Genomic DNA, 18,307 nt, shown 5'->3' on the forward strand with positions numbered 1-18,307 from the left:
GCGAAAGGTAATAGAATTGGGCTAAGGCCCTGACGCTTTAGAGTTAAGACTCCTTAACGCGTTTGAGCTTGAAGCTCGCGCATGTATGTTTTACCTCGTTTTATTTCGTTTTGATGTCAATACAATGTTGTGATATTGCTCAAAACTAATAAAGGGAGGTGTGAAACATGTATGCAAAAGGTAATAGAATCCACATTAATAGAAGATAGCGCGTATCATTATTCATAATGGCTTAAAAAGCCTTGATTACAAACTTGACATTTACATGAAACATTTTCTAAGCTGTGCCGCGTTCCATGCGCGCGGGATCTTCTTTTCCATTCAAATCTTTTAAAGCATATGCGCCTTTCCCCAATTCCTCTGAGATTTGATAAGGTCCCTCCCAATTGGGGGACATTTTTCCCGGGGGGTATCGTGCGGCTAGCTTCATTGTTTCGAAGGACAAATTCATTTTTCTTGAAATGGCATTCTTTCACGCGCTGGTTGTAATATTTTTCCAGCTTTTTCTTGTACTTGGCTTCACTGATGATAGCCGCCTCTCTGCGCCCTTCAAGTAAGTTGAGATCCAACCTCCTTTCGCGCTCGTTATCAGTCTTGTTCATCATGAGCACTCTATGGGATGGGCATCCAATTTCTGCTGGAATCATTGCCTCTGTTCCATATGTTAGGCTGAACGGGGATTCGCCATTGCTGGTTTTGCTTAATGTCCTGTGTGCCCACAGGACATTAGGTAGCTCTTCAACCCACGAATGGGATTCTCCCTCCAACCTTTTTTTTAGCCCATTTAACAAGCTTTGATTCGCGCGCTCCACTTGGCCATTCCCCTGAGGGTGATATACCGAAGTGAAGATTTGGTTGATGCGCAATTCCTTGAGCCAGCTGGATATCTTCTTGTCAGTGAATTGCTTGCCATTATCGCTCACAATTTCCATGGGCAAGCCAAAACGGCATATGATGTGGCTCCAGATAAACTGCTTCATCGCTTCGGCTGTGATTTTTGCTAGTGGCTTGGCTTCAACCCATTTCGTGAAATAGTCTACTGCCACTACCAAAAATTTTACCCGCCCTTGTGCTTGCGGAAGGGGACCCACAATGTCGATTGCCCATTTGTGGAAAGGCCATGCAGAGGTCACTGGAATTAGGTTGTTCTTTGGCCGCATGGTGTTTGGCGCATAGCTCTGACATGCTTTGCATTTTTGGATCTCTTTTAGAGCGTCCAAGTACATGCCAGGCCAATAGTAACCTGCGCCCATTGCCTTGGCAACCACCATGCGCGGGCCAGCATGTATTCCACAGATTCCTTCATGTATCTCTCTGATCACATAGCTTGCTTCCTCAGCATCTAGGCATTTCATGAGCGGCCCAAGATAAGAGCGTCGATATAATGTACCATCAAGCAGTTCATAATTCTGCGCCTTGTGTCTTATCTTCCTCGCTTGCGCGCGATCATCTGGTACCTTTCCCTCCTTCAAGAATTCCATTATTGGAGTCATCCATGATGAAGGGGTTGTATGAGTTACTAGGACAGACTTCGCTACCACCGACGGGTTGCTCATCACTTCTACCCTGACATCTTTGCCAAAGTGATCAAAACTGGTTGATGCCATCTTACTCAGCGCGTCTGCAGATTTGTTTTCACTGCGCGGAATATGAACGATTCTGAAGCAGTCAAATTGCTCGATGAGCTTTTTCGCCTGCTCTAGATATAGAGGCATGGTGTTCTCCTTGGCATCATAAAGGCCATTGACCTGTGCTGCTACCAAGTTTGAATCAACATGTGCCTCTAGCTTTTTAACTCCGAATTTTTGCGCGATGCGCAGGCCAGCCAGCAGGGCTTCATACTCAGCCTCATTGTTGGTGCTTTTGAAGTCCATCCTGATGGCGTAAGTATATTCATGATTCTCTGGATCCACCAGTTTTAAGCCTGCGCCGGACCCTTCGTTGTTTGAAGCTCCGTCAGTGAACAATCTCCAAACATTTTCTTCATCATTGGCTCGCGGAGGGTCTACCTCGCGCTGAGCCTCTTCAACTCTTCCTTCGGGGACCTCGGCTATGAAATCAGCCAAGACTTGTCCCTTTATTGCTGGACGGGGCTTATAGGCGATCGTGTGCTCGCCTAATTCCAGCGCCCACTTTGTAAGCCTTCCCGAGAGCGCGGGGCGCCGCAAAACTTGCTGGATGTTGTAACCCGTCAGAACTTCAATGGGATGACCATTGAAATATCTATGAAGCTTGCGCGACGCGTGTGTTAGTGATAAAACTAACTTTTCCATGATGGAGTAGCGCGTCTCAGGATCTGTCAGCACCCGACTCACATAGTATATTGGCGTTTGGATTCCCTTGCGATCCACCAATAATACTGCGCCGATAGCGCGCTCTGCTGCTGATAGGTATAATGTCAAAGTTTCACCAGGAAATGGAGCTGTGAGCGCGGCAGATTTATCAAACACTCTTTTATCTCCCTGAAAGCTTGCTCGGCCTCAGGAGTCCATTTGAATTGGCTTTTCTTTAAGCAATTCCTCAATGTGTTGACAAATGGGGTAGATTTGCTTGCATGGTTCGCTAGAAACCTGTTGATTGAAACCAATCTACCATTCAGCTTCTGGACTTCTTTCATGGTGGATGGCGAGGGCATGTCAAGGATGGCCTCCACCTTCTCAGGGTTCACCTTGAAACCATCCTTGGTGACCATTACACCTAGAAATTTTCCCTCTAGTACGCCGAAAGTACATTTGCTCGGATTGAGCTTCATGTTAACTTCCTTTAGGCGCCCAAGGGTTTCTTCGATGTCTTTGAGCATTTGCTTTTCCTCCCTGCTCTTGATCACCAAATCATCCACATAGACTTCTAGGTTTCTTCCGATTTGCTCGCTGAAAACGGCATCCATAAGTCTTTGGTAGGTGGCGCCCGCATTCTTCAAACCAAAGGGCATTTTTGTATAGCAAAAAACACCCTTGTCGGTTCTGAAGGCGGTCTTGTCCTCATCTTGTGGTGCCATTTGAATCTGGTGATAGCCTTTGTATGCATCCAGGAAACATTTTAGCTTGAATGGCGCCACGGAGTCCACCTTTGCATCGATGTTTGGTAGGGGGTAACAATCATTTGGGCACGCTTTGTTGAGGTCCTTGAAGTCAATGCACATCCTCCATGACCCGTTACTTTTCTTTACCATCACAGGATTGACTACCCATGTCTGGTATCGTATCGGGCGGATGATGTTTGCGCACAATAGATCCTCAACCTGTTCATTCATGGCCCTCGCCTTTTCATCCCCCATGATTCTCTTCTTCTGAGCAATTGGCTCTACAGACTTGAAGGTGTTGAGAGAATGCTGAGCCAGGTCTCGCGGAACCCCAGTCATATCAGAGTGTTGCCACGCGAAGACCGACATATATGCTGTGAGCAATCTTTTCATTCTCACCCTCGTGTCGTCTGATATCGTTGCGCCAATTGTGATCTTCTGCTCCGGGAATTTTGGGTTGAGAATCCATTCCTCTGGCGCGTTGTCTGCCATTGGAAGTTTCATTCTCCCCTCTCGCGGAGTACTTGTCACTACGCACAAATGATCTCGGTATACAAAAGTTACACTTGTTGGTGTTGGGAACCCCAACGCGCCGTGCGCTGGCGACGGTATAGCGTTAAATTGGGCAATCGTTCCTCTACCCAAGATCATATTGTGGCAAGAAGTGGTGGGCAGAACCAAGAAGTTGACAACTTCGGCTCGCTTGTGTTTCTCATCCCCCATAGTTAGCTCAAATTGTATTTGACCTAGGGGATGAATGATTTCATTTGAAACACCAGAGATTGGTGCATTCACAATTTCAAGCCTCGCTTGGTCTGCCGGATCCAGTTTTCTGAAACATTGCTCATACATGATGTCTGATTCGCTGCCAGTGTCCACCAGGACTTTTGACACTTCGTAATGAGCAATGTGTGTAGTGATAACAAGAGGACTGCTGATGGAAGGGCCTCCCCTGATTCTTGGGAAGATGACTTGCTGCTCGCGCCAATCTCCTTGGATTTGCGCGCTTCTCTTTCTTGATGTCTGCCCTTGCCTTCCTCCCTCGGCTACACAGATTCTTTTGTACTTTTTGCTGGCTGAGGCTCCTGATTGTTCTTCGTCTGGTCTTGAGTTTTTCACCAGGTGAGCCAGCTTGCCTGATTTCACGTCCTTTTCAATTGCATCCTTCAAGTGGTGGCATGCATCAGTGTTGTGCCCTGTGGACTTGTGAAATTCACAGTACTTGCCACTGTCTGATGGTCCCTTGTAGTGTAGTGGCTTGGGGCTTTTGAATTGTACATTCTCAGTGTTTAACACCTGTGAAGGCGTTTTAGTGAGGGGAGTCCATATTCTTGGCAGAGGTCTGCTAGGATCTCTGCCGCCCTCCCTCTTGTCACCCTCCCCGCGATTACGAACATCTTTTTGGGGCTGGGGTGAGCTTGGTTGCGCCTGCTTTTATGCGGAAGAAAAACTGGTTGGTTGCAACCTGGACCATACAGAGTTCTGCTTGCCCCTTTTTTCTTTGTTGCACGGTGATTCAGCTTGATGCGCTCTTTCTCTTGCCCTATCTTGGGCAATTTGTTTTTCATTCCTCGCGAAAACTCGCGATGCTTCCATTAACTTGGCCCACGTGGTGGGCATGCCATCTCTGCTTACAAGAGCTCGGCGGAGTTGATCACTGCGCGCGCCTTGTATAAAGGCCACGCGCAGTAGTTGCTCAGTTATACCTCCGATTGCCAGAGACTCCTGATTGAAATGAGTGATGTAGTCTTCAATCGTTTCATCATTCCTGCGCACGCAGTGCATGATGTCATCAGGGTCGCGCATGTGTCTGCGCTGTTGTACGAAGTGGGCTTGGAATTTTTCCAATAGTTCCTCGAACCCATCAATTTGCCCAGTCGGCAAGCTCTCGAACCAGACACGCGCCGCGCCCGTGAGGCAGCAAGCAAACATGTGACACCATGTTGGCATCGTCCAGCTCTCTAGGTTTCCCGTGTTGTAAAAACCTTGCAAGAAATCGTCTGGATCTGTTGTGCCGTCATATTTACCCAAACCACTTGGCATCTTGGTTTTGTGCTGGATGGGAGCCTGCGCGATGCGCGCAGTGAACTTTGAATGTTTCACCAAGATGGCTGGTCTATACGGTGTGGTTACGTCCACTTGCCCTCTAACTGGTGGGCTGTACGGCATGTGCAGATCCAGATCGGCTCTGGCTCCAGGCGCCATGTTCACAGGCGCGCGGAGCTGTGAGCCTCCTGCATGAGTATCTCGCGTCTTCCTCATGCTGTGCACTTCTTCATCACTGAACTCAGTGTGTGCAGTGTGAACAGAATGTCCTTCTTCCGGCGCGCGCGGCCTTTTTGTCCCATGAACAGTTTGCTTATCAAGCGCTTGCCTTTGTGTTAAGTCGGCTAGCTTTTTCTGTTTGACCATCTCATTATACTTGTCCATTAGACGCCGCTGCTCGTTTATGAGCCATTCTTTAGGATCATTTGTTTCATCTTCTGGACCCATTGGTCCTTTTTGCTTCGCGCCGGCAAGATTTTGTAACTTGAGATCGTCTGGAGGAGTTTCAGTCTGGCCGTGAGGAGTTGTGATGAAGGGACGGTTACTGGTGGTGCGCGTAGAATCACGCGGCACCCTCAGAAACTGTTGTCCCTCATTAACAACCTCACGTTCAATATCCTCCAGAACTTGATCAACGTTATGAACGCCAGAAACCATGGTGAAAATTGGTTTTTTTTTTATAGATCTGATGAGATCTTGTTGCCGTTTGTAACAGTGGATGGCGCCAATGAAGAAGCGTGGATCGACTCACTGGTAGACGATCTACTTTCCTCGGGTGTGATTATGCTATTTCACCGATGGTTTCTCTTGGACCTGGGTTCTTCCACCTACAAAATGAACAGCACCGTCAACTTACCCCTCAGAAAGGGACAGAGGGGTCCTCTTTGGGGTAACCCTCCGGTGTGAGAATAAGTATTTGTGGAGAAGATAATAATATGAGAGTAAGGAAATCTGGAGAGTATTGCTTGATAGCTGAATACTCTGTGATTGAATATGATTGTGTATGTTACTGGCTGTAACTGTCTGTGATTGAATGTAATTGAATATGATTGAATGTAAATGAATGTATATCCCTCCTTGTGGAGTTGATGCTGTATTTATAGTGCTAGGGTTTCCATTGATTGGGCTCAGCCTTGTTGGCCTCCTCCAATCGCTTTGCGCCACGTGTCCTCTGGGACACCTGGTGCTTTCTCATTGGTTGTAATCACGTGGTAGCACATGTGTCATGCTGAGTTGTCCACCTTTCATTTGGCAGCTGTCAACATCTGCATATTCTTATTCCTTAAAAAGATACCTTCTGAAAGGTTGTCTGACGTGCACAATCAGGGTTGCCCTAATCCTGATTTGGATAAGGATGAGGTTGATTATGTGCATGTGTGATACGCGCCTATCCTGAGGATGCGCGAGGTCTTCTCTTTATTCTCACGCGCAGATGTTTCATGCGCAGATGTGAGATGCGCCGCGCGCATATGTGATATGCGTGAGCATATGTGATGCCTGAGCATATGTGGTGCCTGGGCATATGATGCCTGAGCATGTGTGGTGCCTGGGCATATGATGCCTGAGCATGTGTGGTATGCGCCATACGCATAGGTTTTGGCTTTGTGCCTTCGTAATGTCTTGATTTCAAGCCTGTTGTCTATATCTTGTGGGTTGACCCGCCTCGCTTGGTGTTGAGGCGGGTACATACCTCTTCACCAATCATGTTATGTTCGGTGCCTGTTATGCCTGAATGTTCTCCCGATCATGGTAGCTTGGTCATTAGTTAAAAACATTCAGTTTTATTTAGAAGTTGACACCATAGAGCAAGGGAGTAGAAGACAAAAATAACACAACACGCGGCTTTCAATGTACAAAGTTTAAAGGTTTTGATCTTAGTGAAATTCACACATGAACAAAATTTAACTTGTGATTTTTAGGTATGAACGTTTATAGTTTGGTTAGTCTAGGTTTGACTGTCTCAGTCAAACTAGTAGCAAGTGTTATAGTTTAGCAGTTATTTTGTAAAAAATCAATAGATTTCATGATAATAGACTACTTGCCACGGGGACTGTATAAATAATAATGTTTTCATAACCGGATCGGACAGTGAACCGGACAGACGACCGGTTCACGGGTTCAACAAGTTGGACCGGCCGAACAACTTCGGTAAAATAAACGACGGGTAAGGCTGGAAAAAAGATTTTTCAAAAAAAAAATTTTCATAGTAAACGGTCCGGTTGAACTGGTTTGGACCAGCCGGTTCTCTTGAAGCCGAGCGAACTACATAGAACCGGACTGGTCAATGGACCGAATCCCACCCCGGTTTCAACAATATTGTGCATAAAACTAGAAACGAGTACAGCGCTATATATTGTTGCTACTGCGACATCGCTGTAACATTCGTTACTTTTCAAACCTGAAAACGCGACATATTTTGAGTTTTCGATTTTGTTTATAAGTGTGTGTACACACACACACACATATATATTATAATGCTCTCAAGTTTCGTTTCATACGACATTTGCTAATGTTTATTTAAATTTGCTTTTGTATTCGTTAAACCGACCCATTTTGTTGTTTCAATGTATTCTTGTTCATCGTTTATCGTTAATATTATATTTCTGACGATTTACGATTATCGCTCGTTCGCTATATATGTGTTTTCATTAATTTACGAAACTCCGAAATTTAACGTTTTTATTAAGTTTAAACAATTTCCAAACTTTACATCTCTAATACGAAAATATCCTTTCCATTCTATTCTAACATATTTCAAATTAAGTTCAAGGTTTGTTATATAAATAATAGTTATTTTCTGTTTTAAATATAATATGAAAGTAGAGGGGCTAAAATGATAAATCTAATTCAATATATATTATTTAATAAAACAAAACCCAGCCGTCGTCCCCCCCCCCCACTTTATTCACGTTTTTCCGGCGAAGTGGATTCCGACGATGGCAGCGGCTCCGATGAACTCTAAAAACACCCCAAATCTCTCTCTTTGTCCCAATTAACTCGTATAACGATGTAGATTGTAATAACCAAGCCTTAATCATTATCAATTATATGTTTTAACAACTAATACGACCAATCTAACCTGAAACCGCCGGGGAAGGCCGGAGATTAATCAAAGAGCAATTAAGAGAATTAATCCATAGGCGCTCAAGTTGTTAGTATAAACACAACCTTCTCATTCATCTAAACTTGTTCATAATCTCTAAAATTACCAAGTTACTCTCTAAATCTTATAATTTCACCGTCAAAGTTAAGATTCCAGCGAGTCTCCGTTCACCTTCAAACAAGATCATTTCCAGGTAATTTTTATATGTTTCTTGAACGTTTTTCTAAGATTAAGAAAACCCTAAACTAATTTTAACGAACATGGAACCGAATTGGAGATTCAAAGTCTAGGGTTTGTTTTGTTACGATAAACATGTATTTTTATATTTAATAAATCGTTTATGAAAGTTTATCAACTGATCAGCTAGTGCATGTGGTTATTTCAGTTGGGTATGAATCTCAAGACTTGGTTCGAACCCAGATTAGCACTTTTAATATATTGTTTTTTTTAAAACCGTTTATTAATCAAATAAATTATTAAAAATTATTAAAAATCACACAAAATCTTTTTAAGTTAAATAAATTTATTATAAATTAATTTCACCAATTTTCATCCAAAAACACAACTTTTTCATACTCGTTAAGTTCGTGATTCCCGTTAATATTATATTATATTCATTTCCATGTTGTTAACTTTTATAATATGTTAAAGTAATCTTATTCGGAATAAAATTATATTGTCAAAATTCGTACTTCGTAATCAATATAAATTCCCATATTAATAACAAATTATTAATTATAATATTATAATCAAATAAGTCGTTAAAATTTCCGTTAAGCTAAAATAATATTAAAATAATCAAATACCATAAAATAGTAAAAGATATAATGAAATATTACATTTTCCCAATTAAACTTTATCAATCCCGTTAGTTAGACTTTAAATTTTTGTATTTATTTTATTTATAGTTCGTGAGGTTCAACCATTTCGACTTCTTTGATGTGCTTTCAGCCTTATCTTTATTTCCGCTTCAATTTCAAAGGTGAGTTTCTCATTGTACCGACATCTTCTGTTTTGTATTTGCGGTCCAAAGACTCCCATAATTCTTTGGCAGTCTTGGCCTTGCAATACACATTGTACAGTGCATCCACCATACCATTCAAAACATAATTTTGGCACAAGAAATTCGAATGATTCCAAGCTTGAACCGCACTCACTGAATGAGCATCCATTTCCCCTTCATTAAGTTGGGGAACAGTTTCAGTCAAGAATCTCGCTAGGTTCAATGTAGTCAGATAAAAGAACATCTTTTGCTGCCACTGTTTGAAATCACACCGGTGAATTTTTCCAGTTTCTCAGCATGAGACGTAACTGCGTGCATTAGGCAGTGTTGCAACCAAACCGGTTATGTCAGCAATAGCAGACGTGACGATCGTGGAAACGACAGTGCTCAAGGGATGGTATTCCATTATGAAATGAAAACATAGGAACAACTAATCTGTTTAAGTTTGTTGGTAATCCTGTATTAGAACCTGAAACAAGAAAATCGAAACAATATACGATAACGGTGAACCGGGCTTGTGTTTAACACAATTCCCTTAAATATATTCACGGCCTGTTCCCAGGGTACGCCGGTTCGAAAGTAGCCACAGTGTGCTGCCGGACTTGACGACATGCCTTAAATGAAATCGATGTAATGCTACCAAAAACTAGAGAGTGCTATGTATTTTTGGTGTGCCTAGAACTGCCGCATATGGTCTAGTTTTATAACCACAAAACCATAACATAATTCAAACTGAATAATGACCATTAAAGTGTAACAAAATCGCATAATGGTCCTTAGTGCAGCAGATGAAACCGAAAATAATAATAATACTCATTAAGAGATTTATTTAACTATACTATTAAAGCAACACAAGTTGTCTACATGGCATTTAACTAGGCACTACACATAGGATGCCAAGCAGATGTCATGTCGCTATTTCCTATTATATTATGACCTATGACCCATTTTCCTATTATAACTCATGACCCGTATGGCTTTATAAAATTTTGAAAAATATATTATTGTGTGATACAAGTTTCGAACCTAAGACCTCATGTTTCAAACCAAATGTGTTTACCAACTCCACTAAAATGGTAATTGTGTTTGATTTCTTGCCTTACCATGTATAAATGTGATTTCTTTCTTCAAGTATAAAACCAAAATTATATTTAATTGTTAACATTTTCATAATTCACAATATAACATTGTCTTCTCATATTTTTTAACACAACCATTTAAGATTATTCATCGTTTTTCTCTTTATTTTAAAATATAATATATTTTTATTTATTTTCTTTTACAACAAAACCTTAGTTTTTGTAAATTTAGTTTTTAAATATGTGACAACAATTTGTTATAAATATTATTATTATATACACACAATAATTAATATAAAAATATCGATATGAATGTTTTATTTGAAATAAATCAATCATCAAGATTTGGTTTTTAACTTAAAATTATAGTGCATAATATATCAAAAATTTAATAAAAAAAGTCATAAATAAAAATTATTATATGAAACAATTGAATTTACGTATTATATATAATAATTTTTTATTTTTATTATGTTTTTCACCCGTGTAGAACACGGGCTCTAACCTAGTGATCATTAATAATCATTGACCCACAGTTCTGAATTCTCCAAAACAAATGCAAAAAATTGCCTCACGCGGGCCCGGGTTTTCAGAGCTGCATTCTTGTTCTCACTCCTCGAGATGTGCGGGCACGCACGAGTTCAAAGGATTTTTAGTGTAGAAACTCAATTTTGCACCCCTGCTGCACGTAGGTAGGATTTGCAGTAAAACACATCACAAAGCTTCAAATGAGTAGTAAAGGTTTTACCTTATAAACCACTCTTCATTTTGTTCCCAATCCGATGTGGGACAAGTTTTTACCACTTTCATTTTTAAGACATTCATTCACACACATATATACCCAAAGGAAAATTATAAAGGAAAAAGATAGGGGCGGCTTGGAAGTTGGCAGTCTAAAAGCAATGAACACAGCATTACTTGCGAAATGGTTGTCACGACTTAAAACGGATAATTGGTCCTTATGGGTAAGAGTTATCTCTTCTATTCATAGAGGGTCTCACAAGTGGGAATTGGTACTTGCGAAGCGCTCACTAGGTGGCTCATGGAAGCAGATTTACCAAGAAGATAAAGAAAATAATAATGGCAACATTAGGATGATGGAAAGGTTAAAAGTGAAGTTGGGCAAAGGGGGATAAAACATTATTTTGGCTTGATAGATGGGTTGGCGAACTTCCGCTAAACGTGTTATTTCCAGATTTGCTCATGTTAGAAAAACAAAAAGATATATTGCTAATGGAATGTTATGAATGGGTTGAAAATGAAATGAAGTGGAAATGGAGATGGGAAAGGAGGCCCGTTTCGCCCGAACGTAAGGTTGATTTAAAAAACTGCATCAGGATTATTTCTTCGGTGGTTGTTTCCTTGAATCCGGATTGTTGGTTGTGGAAGGAGTGGGATGGCACACGTTCAAACTACGCGGTTAAATCGCTGCGGTGGGAACTTGATAATGCGGATCAACAAGTGCAAAACTCTACCTTCTGGCTCAAGTGGTTACCCATTAAAATAAATTGTTTCATATGGCGCCTATTGTTGGATCGTATTGCTACCAAGCATGCTTTAAGCACAAAGGGTATTAATGTGGGGGATTTATGTTGTGCAGTCTGTGGTTCAGTTCCGGAGACCACACAGCATTTGTTTGTTCGTTGTATAGGTTTCATTAATATTTGGGCGATTATCTTTGATTGGGTGAAGCTTCCTAGACGAACGAATTTTGAGTCAGTTGAAGAAATCATGGAATTTCCAAGAAAAATCATCAAGTGCAATGAAACTTGTTTGGCGGTTCAGTGTATTTTGGCAACAACATGTTGGATGATATGGTTGTCGAGGAATAATATAATTTTTAACATCCCTTTCTCAATGTCTAAGATGGTAGTTGAGATCAAATCGGCGTCGTTCTTATGGGTTAAACAAAGGAGCAAGAGGCCATGTTTGGATTGGGAGAGATGGTGTAGGTTCAATTTCGTTAACTTCCCATTATAGTGGGTCGTCGATCGCCTATGTTGTAGTGTTCTTTAGTTTTTTCTGTTTATTTTCCTTTGTTTGCTGGCTACTTGCCTCTTGTAAGTGGTCCTCTTTTGGTTTTTTAATATATTTGGCTTTTCAAAAAAAAAAAAAAAAAAAAAAAAAAAAAAAAAAAAAAAAACATATACCCAAAACTCACATTTCCCTCAATAAGATATCAGGTTAATCTCCGGCTAAAGTGTAGCCCACGATTACAGCAAAGATTGATTATGTTACCTTGTTTAGTTTATGTTTTCTTGTATTAATAGATAGCTTTTCATGTAGAAGAATTAAGCAATAAAATCAATATTATTTCATCTGCTCCTGTACTATGCAAATTCCTAACATGACATCAAAGTGGTGTTCTTGGTTCTAGGACCAACCTGCTCATCAAATATGGCTATCCTTTTTTTTTTCTTGTCTGATATCCAAAACAAACTGGGCTGCCGTAAACCGGGTCAGAACTATCAACCCAATTTGCCAATATGTTCATTAATGGCTTTAATTTCCATCTTCAAAATACAAAACTAGGTGACCCCGTCTCTTTAAACTTTAACATATCTTCTTCCAGTTTACTTCCCCGGAAGATAAAGGAAACAAAAACAACCCCTTCAAAAAGGGGGAATGCAAGTATGGCTCAAAATCATTTTGAAAAGGAAGATAAATCGGATATTTGATTGTGGGCAATCGACACCATAACTTATGAATTGTTGGATTTTATGTCGTCTTTAAAGCCGAGGAAGACACGCATACAAATGACAAATGGAGGAATAATGGATGTAAAAGAAGGGGGAACGATGGAGATTTCACCGACATTGAGACTCCCTAATTGCCTTTATGTTCCATCGTTATCACATAAACTACTTTCAATAAGCCACATGACAAAAGGACTCAACTGTACAGTTCTAATGCATCCTACATTTTTCATTTTATAGGATATATACCAGTACGGGAGTAATTATTGGGCATGACACTAAACGACAAGGGTTATATTACATGGACGAGGTGACTCGACAAGGTACCACGATGTTAGCTCATGGCACTACAATTCAGGAACCTTGGCTACGACAGAGACAACTAGGACATCCTTCCACCGGGTATTTACACATTTTATTTACCAAGCTTTTTCCTTCAAATAGTCAATTGGATTGTGAGATTGTCTGTTAGCAAAAAGCCATCAATCAACTTACAAACCAAGTGAGACGAAAGCTAACTTACCTTTCCCCCTCATCCATCCATTCGGATGTTTTGGGTCCAGCTCCTATTGATGGGGGACAAATTTTTTGGATTTTTTACTCTTTGTTGACTATTGTACCAAAATGACGTGGATTTATTTTTTAAAACATAAATCCGAAGTGTTTGTTAAATTCATCATGTTTTATACTATGATTGAAAACCCAATTTCAAAGAAACATTCAGGTCTTACAATCTGATAATGGTGAATTTGTGAATAAATTCTATGAAATATTTTTTAAAAAAGATGAGGGATGATTCACCAAACATCATGCACCCATACCCCCGAACAAAACAGAGTTGTTGAAAGGAAAAACCGCATTCTTTTAGAAATACCCCGAGCTCTACTAATTGAATCCCAAGTTCCTAAATCCTTCTCGCTCGAGGCTATTTCTATGGCTACGTATCTCCCAGACCGTCTTCCAACCAACACCCTCAAACTAAAAACCCCTCTCCAAGCCTTATCCAAGTTTACTAAGCTCCCACCAGCCCTCACTCTTCAACTATGGGTCTTCGATTGTTTTATATTTAACCACATACCCAAGGTCATGCGTACCAAACTTGATCTTTCCGCTGAAAAATGTGTATTCTTTGGTTATGGTGTTAACCAAAAAGGATACCGATGCTACATTCCCAAGAAACGTCGCATGCTCACCACCATGAACTGTAACTTTCTTGAAACATAATTCCTCTACACCCAAAAACAATGATCAGGTGGATAGAGACTACGACACACTGACTTGGTTAAAATATGTACCATCATTAGAAGAGATTAATCATAGTACCCAAACCGAGTCACCATCATCACCACCTCCCACAAGTCTCACCATCCTTGGCTATTCCTATCAGTGTCACCAAGAATGATTCTCCCGAGCTAACATCCGAGGTAAGTAACTCTGAAACCCTTTTGAAAAATAACTCTTCTGAGGCGTTTAATCATGAGAACCTTGAGATAGTCACAGAACATGATGCATCCTTATAAGAAGAACAAATAGGTGCACCTTCACAAGAAGAACAAAGTGCACCAAGTCATGAAGTACCAACCGAGAGGTAAATTTGTCCTCCAATAATGAACAGGGGAGTCCTATCAAACAATATTCTCCATAAAAAGAGAGTTGAGGTTCTAGATACTCTGTGGCTAATATAGCCGAGGGAAATTCGTCTAAAGAGGCTAAGGCTTTTGTTTCATCTTTATATCTGAAGCGATTCCAAACTGTATTGACCTAGCTCTTGAGTCAAGAAATTGGAAAAAGCAATGGAAGTCAAAATGGAGGCACTATTCAAAAACCACACTTGGGAAAGATGTACCCTCCCACAAGGGGAAGAAACCCGTCGGGTGTCGTCGGGTGTTCTTCGTCAAATATAAACCGAGAAAGATACAAGGCAAGGTTAGTTTCCAAAGGGTACACTCAAACTTACGGGATAGATTACTTCGAAACTTTCTCTTCATTTTCTAAGATTAGTACAATCAGGGTCCTCTTCCCAATAATCGCAAATATAGGGTGACCCTCCATCAATTTGACGTGAAGAACACCTTCCTACATGGAGAATTGAAAGAAAAAGTTCACGGGGAGAGACCACCCATGTTCATGGGAAAACTTAAAGCAAGGGAAGTATGTCGACTAAAGAAATATCAATACAGGTTAAAGCATTCCAACAGCATGGTTTGGAAGGTTTAACATGGCTATGACAAAATATGACGTTAAACAAAGCGAGTATGATCACACTCTCTTCATTAAACAAAGAGGAGAACTTATAGCTTATTTGATTATATATGTTGATGATATGATTATTACAGTGGATGATAAAGAAGAAATGACAAAGTTAAAGGAGAACCTTTTCTTTGAATTTGAAACGAAAGACTTGGGAAGGCTTAAGTATTTCCTTGGAATTGAAGTGCTTAGGTCCAAACAAGGGACATTCATTTGCTAAAAGAAGTATATCCTCGATTTATTGGCAAAAACAGGAATGATTAACTGCAAACCATCAGACACTCCAATGATTATTAATTATAATCTCCACATGGTAGAGGTAGCCGAACTTGTAGATAAAGAAAGGTATCAACGGATGGTGGGAAAACTTATCTATCTCTCACATACTTGACTAGGTATAGCCTATGCGGTAGGGGTAGTGAGCAAATTCATCCACCAACCTCAAGTTGCCCATATGGAAGCAGCATTGAGAATTATCAGGTACCTCAAAGGAAAAATTGGCCAAGGAGTATTGTTCAAACCAAATGGGAATCTGGATAGCCAAACATATACGATGCAGACTGGGTGGGGGATAAAGGAGACCGAAGATCGACATTTGGGTGCTTCACTCTAGTCGGTGGGAATCTTGCCAAGTGGAGAAGCAAAAAGCAAAAAGCAAAAAGCAAAAAGCAAAAGGCAAAAGGTAGTTGACATTTCAAGCACAGAAGCTGAATACAGAGAAGTAACACGGGTTTGGGAGAAGTAGTATGGATACAAAAACTCTTAATTGAAATCAGGTTCCCACCAACAATGGCTAGCGGGATTATGTGTGATAATAAAGCAACAATTCAAATTTGCAAAAACCCAGTACAACATGATAAACAAAAACACATCAAAGTTGATAGGAACTTTATTAAAGAAAAATTGGAAATGGTGATTATTGAACTTCCTTCCGTTCGATCAGAAGACCAACTAGCAGATATATTAACAAAAGCTGTCAACGGAAGAATCTTCAGTAACTGCTAGGCCAAGTCGAACTGTGATGATTCCACTAATCAACTTGAGAGGGAGTGTTAGAATGGAAATAACTAACGGGATCAGTCAAACATCATTTCCCTTGATAAAAGATCAGGACATTCTCCAGCTAATGTCTATCCTACGTACGATCAGCAAATATTGATTATGTTACCTTGTTTAATTTATGTTTTCTTGTATAAATAGATAGCTTTTCATGTAATGAAGAATTAAGCAATACAATCAATATTATTTCATTTGTTCCTGTACTATACCAATTCTTAACAAACAGTCACCATATTGTACATGGTTGTGTGTGGAAGCGGGAAAGACCCACGTCTGATAACAAGTGTGATAAGATGAAAAAAAATTGAAAAATACGAACACCAAATGATAATGTATATAATAATTTTTCAAGTTAATATCTATGATATATATAAACGAAAGCCTTTAAAAGCTCTCTGGTTGCTCTCTAAATTCTCTCAAGTCATCAGATTGCTTTATTTGTAAATGGAGGCTTCTCATGCACTTGACCCGAATTCACGGGTATGGGTCTCACCAAACCCATATAGCTCTTAAACGGGTTATAACATCTCATTAAATTAAAAATTAATCTTACCAAATATTTGATTAGAAAATCCTATAAAATAGGGATATACTAAAAATTAATATCTGATTTAAAAATATATATATTACTAGGTTAGAACCCATGTGACACACGGTTTGGTCAAAGATATAATAAAACAAAATAAAATAAACATATATATATATATATATATATATACATAATAAGATAGATAATGGCTTCATATTATATAAGCAATTATACTACTTTAAGTAAGCATATAAATTACAATTCTCTAAATATTTTCTTAACTTTGGTTTACAGTCATCGCAATATATGTACCGGAAATTTTAATTTATATCAATTAAATTTCAATAAAACTACTTACAATTATTTTGAACTAAACATGACCCTAAGCCGGTCATTTAAAATTACTTACAACTAATTGTATGATAAGGGTGATATAAAGTTGTATTATGATGTGGAGACTGATAATATATTTGGGAGGGATTCTTCTTTTTGTTATCACAAACCATTTTTCTTATCATTCGGTTTTCCTTTAAGTTAGCTAAACTTTAAAAAAATATATATAATATGATATAATAGTGATAGTAACATGGCTAGTTAAAAAAAATGAAACTTACAACTTATGGTCAATCTTTGTTGTGTTATTTGTTGTGTAGAGATTAAAAATTCTCATTGGTGATACCTGTAAAAAAATAAAAAAATTAAAGATGGTAATTTTACTGAATAAATAAATAACTATTATGTAATCAATAATAAGAATAAGAGTTTAGAGATATATACCATCAATAATATTAGATAGAGATATTCACAAAGTAGTATTGCTAAATGTAGAACATATCATCTCCTTAAAAATAATAAAAAGACTATAGTTCTTCGAAAACAATCAACTAAGAATAAAAGTAATTCAAAACATTTCATATTCGAAGACATTTACTTGTTAATCTATTAAACATTAAATCTTGAACTATATCAACTTGCTTTTTGGATAGTTTAATGTGTGTTTTTAAAGATAATATGTCTTTATTTAAATAATACTTATCGATAACTGATGACGTACTTTATTTTGTTTGTAATATATCTCTAAGTAAAAAATCGATGTTATATAATGATCATAGAATTAGGGTTTCAATTGAAAGACAAAGGATTACATATAAATCAACTACGTGAATCAGATTATATGACTCGTAGATTGATCGAATGAACCTGTGAATTGATTGAATCTGATTGAATATGTGTAGGTGAATCGACTGACTCCGATTGAGGATGTTAACCCGATTGAATCTGTGAAGGTGAAACAATTGAATACGTGAATCTTATTACAAATGTCTGATAGCTACCTTGAATACTGATGAATTTCAATGTGATAGGTAGATAGTGATTGCAAGGTTAAGAACATGTGAATTGAGATGAAAAAATTTTTGAATATGACAGGCATCGCAAGTTTGATTTTGAAATTGAATTAAAGTAATTAAAATAATTAAGAAATGTCATGTGAAACTTTGAAGAAATTTGATGTAAAATAG

Source organism: Bidens hawaiensis, unplaced genomic scaffold, assembly GCF_021521415.1.
Source record: "Bidens hawaiensis isolate Kalapana, Puna unplaced genomic scaffold, B.hawaiensis_p1.1 tig00050100_1, whole genome shotgun sequence".
NCBI classification, from domain to species: domain Eukaryota; kingdom Viridiplantae; phylum Streptophyta; class Magnoliopsida; order Asterales; family Asteraceae; genus Bidens; species Bidens hawaiensis.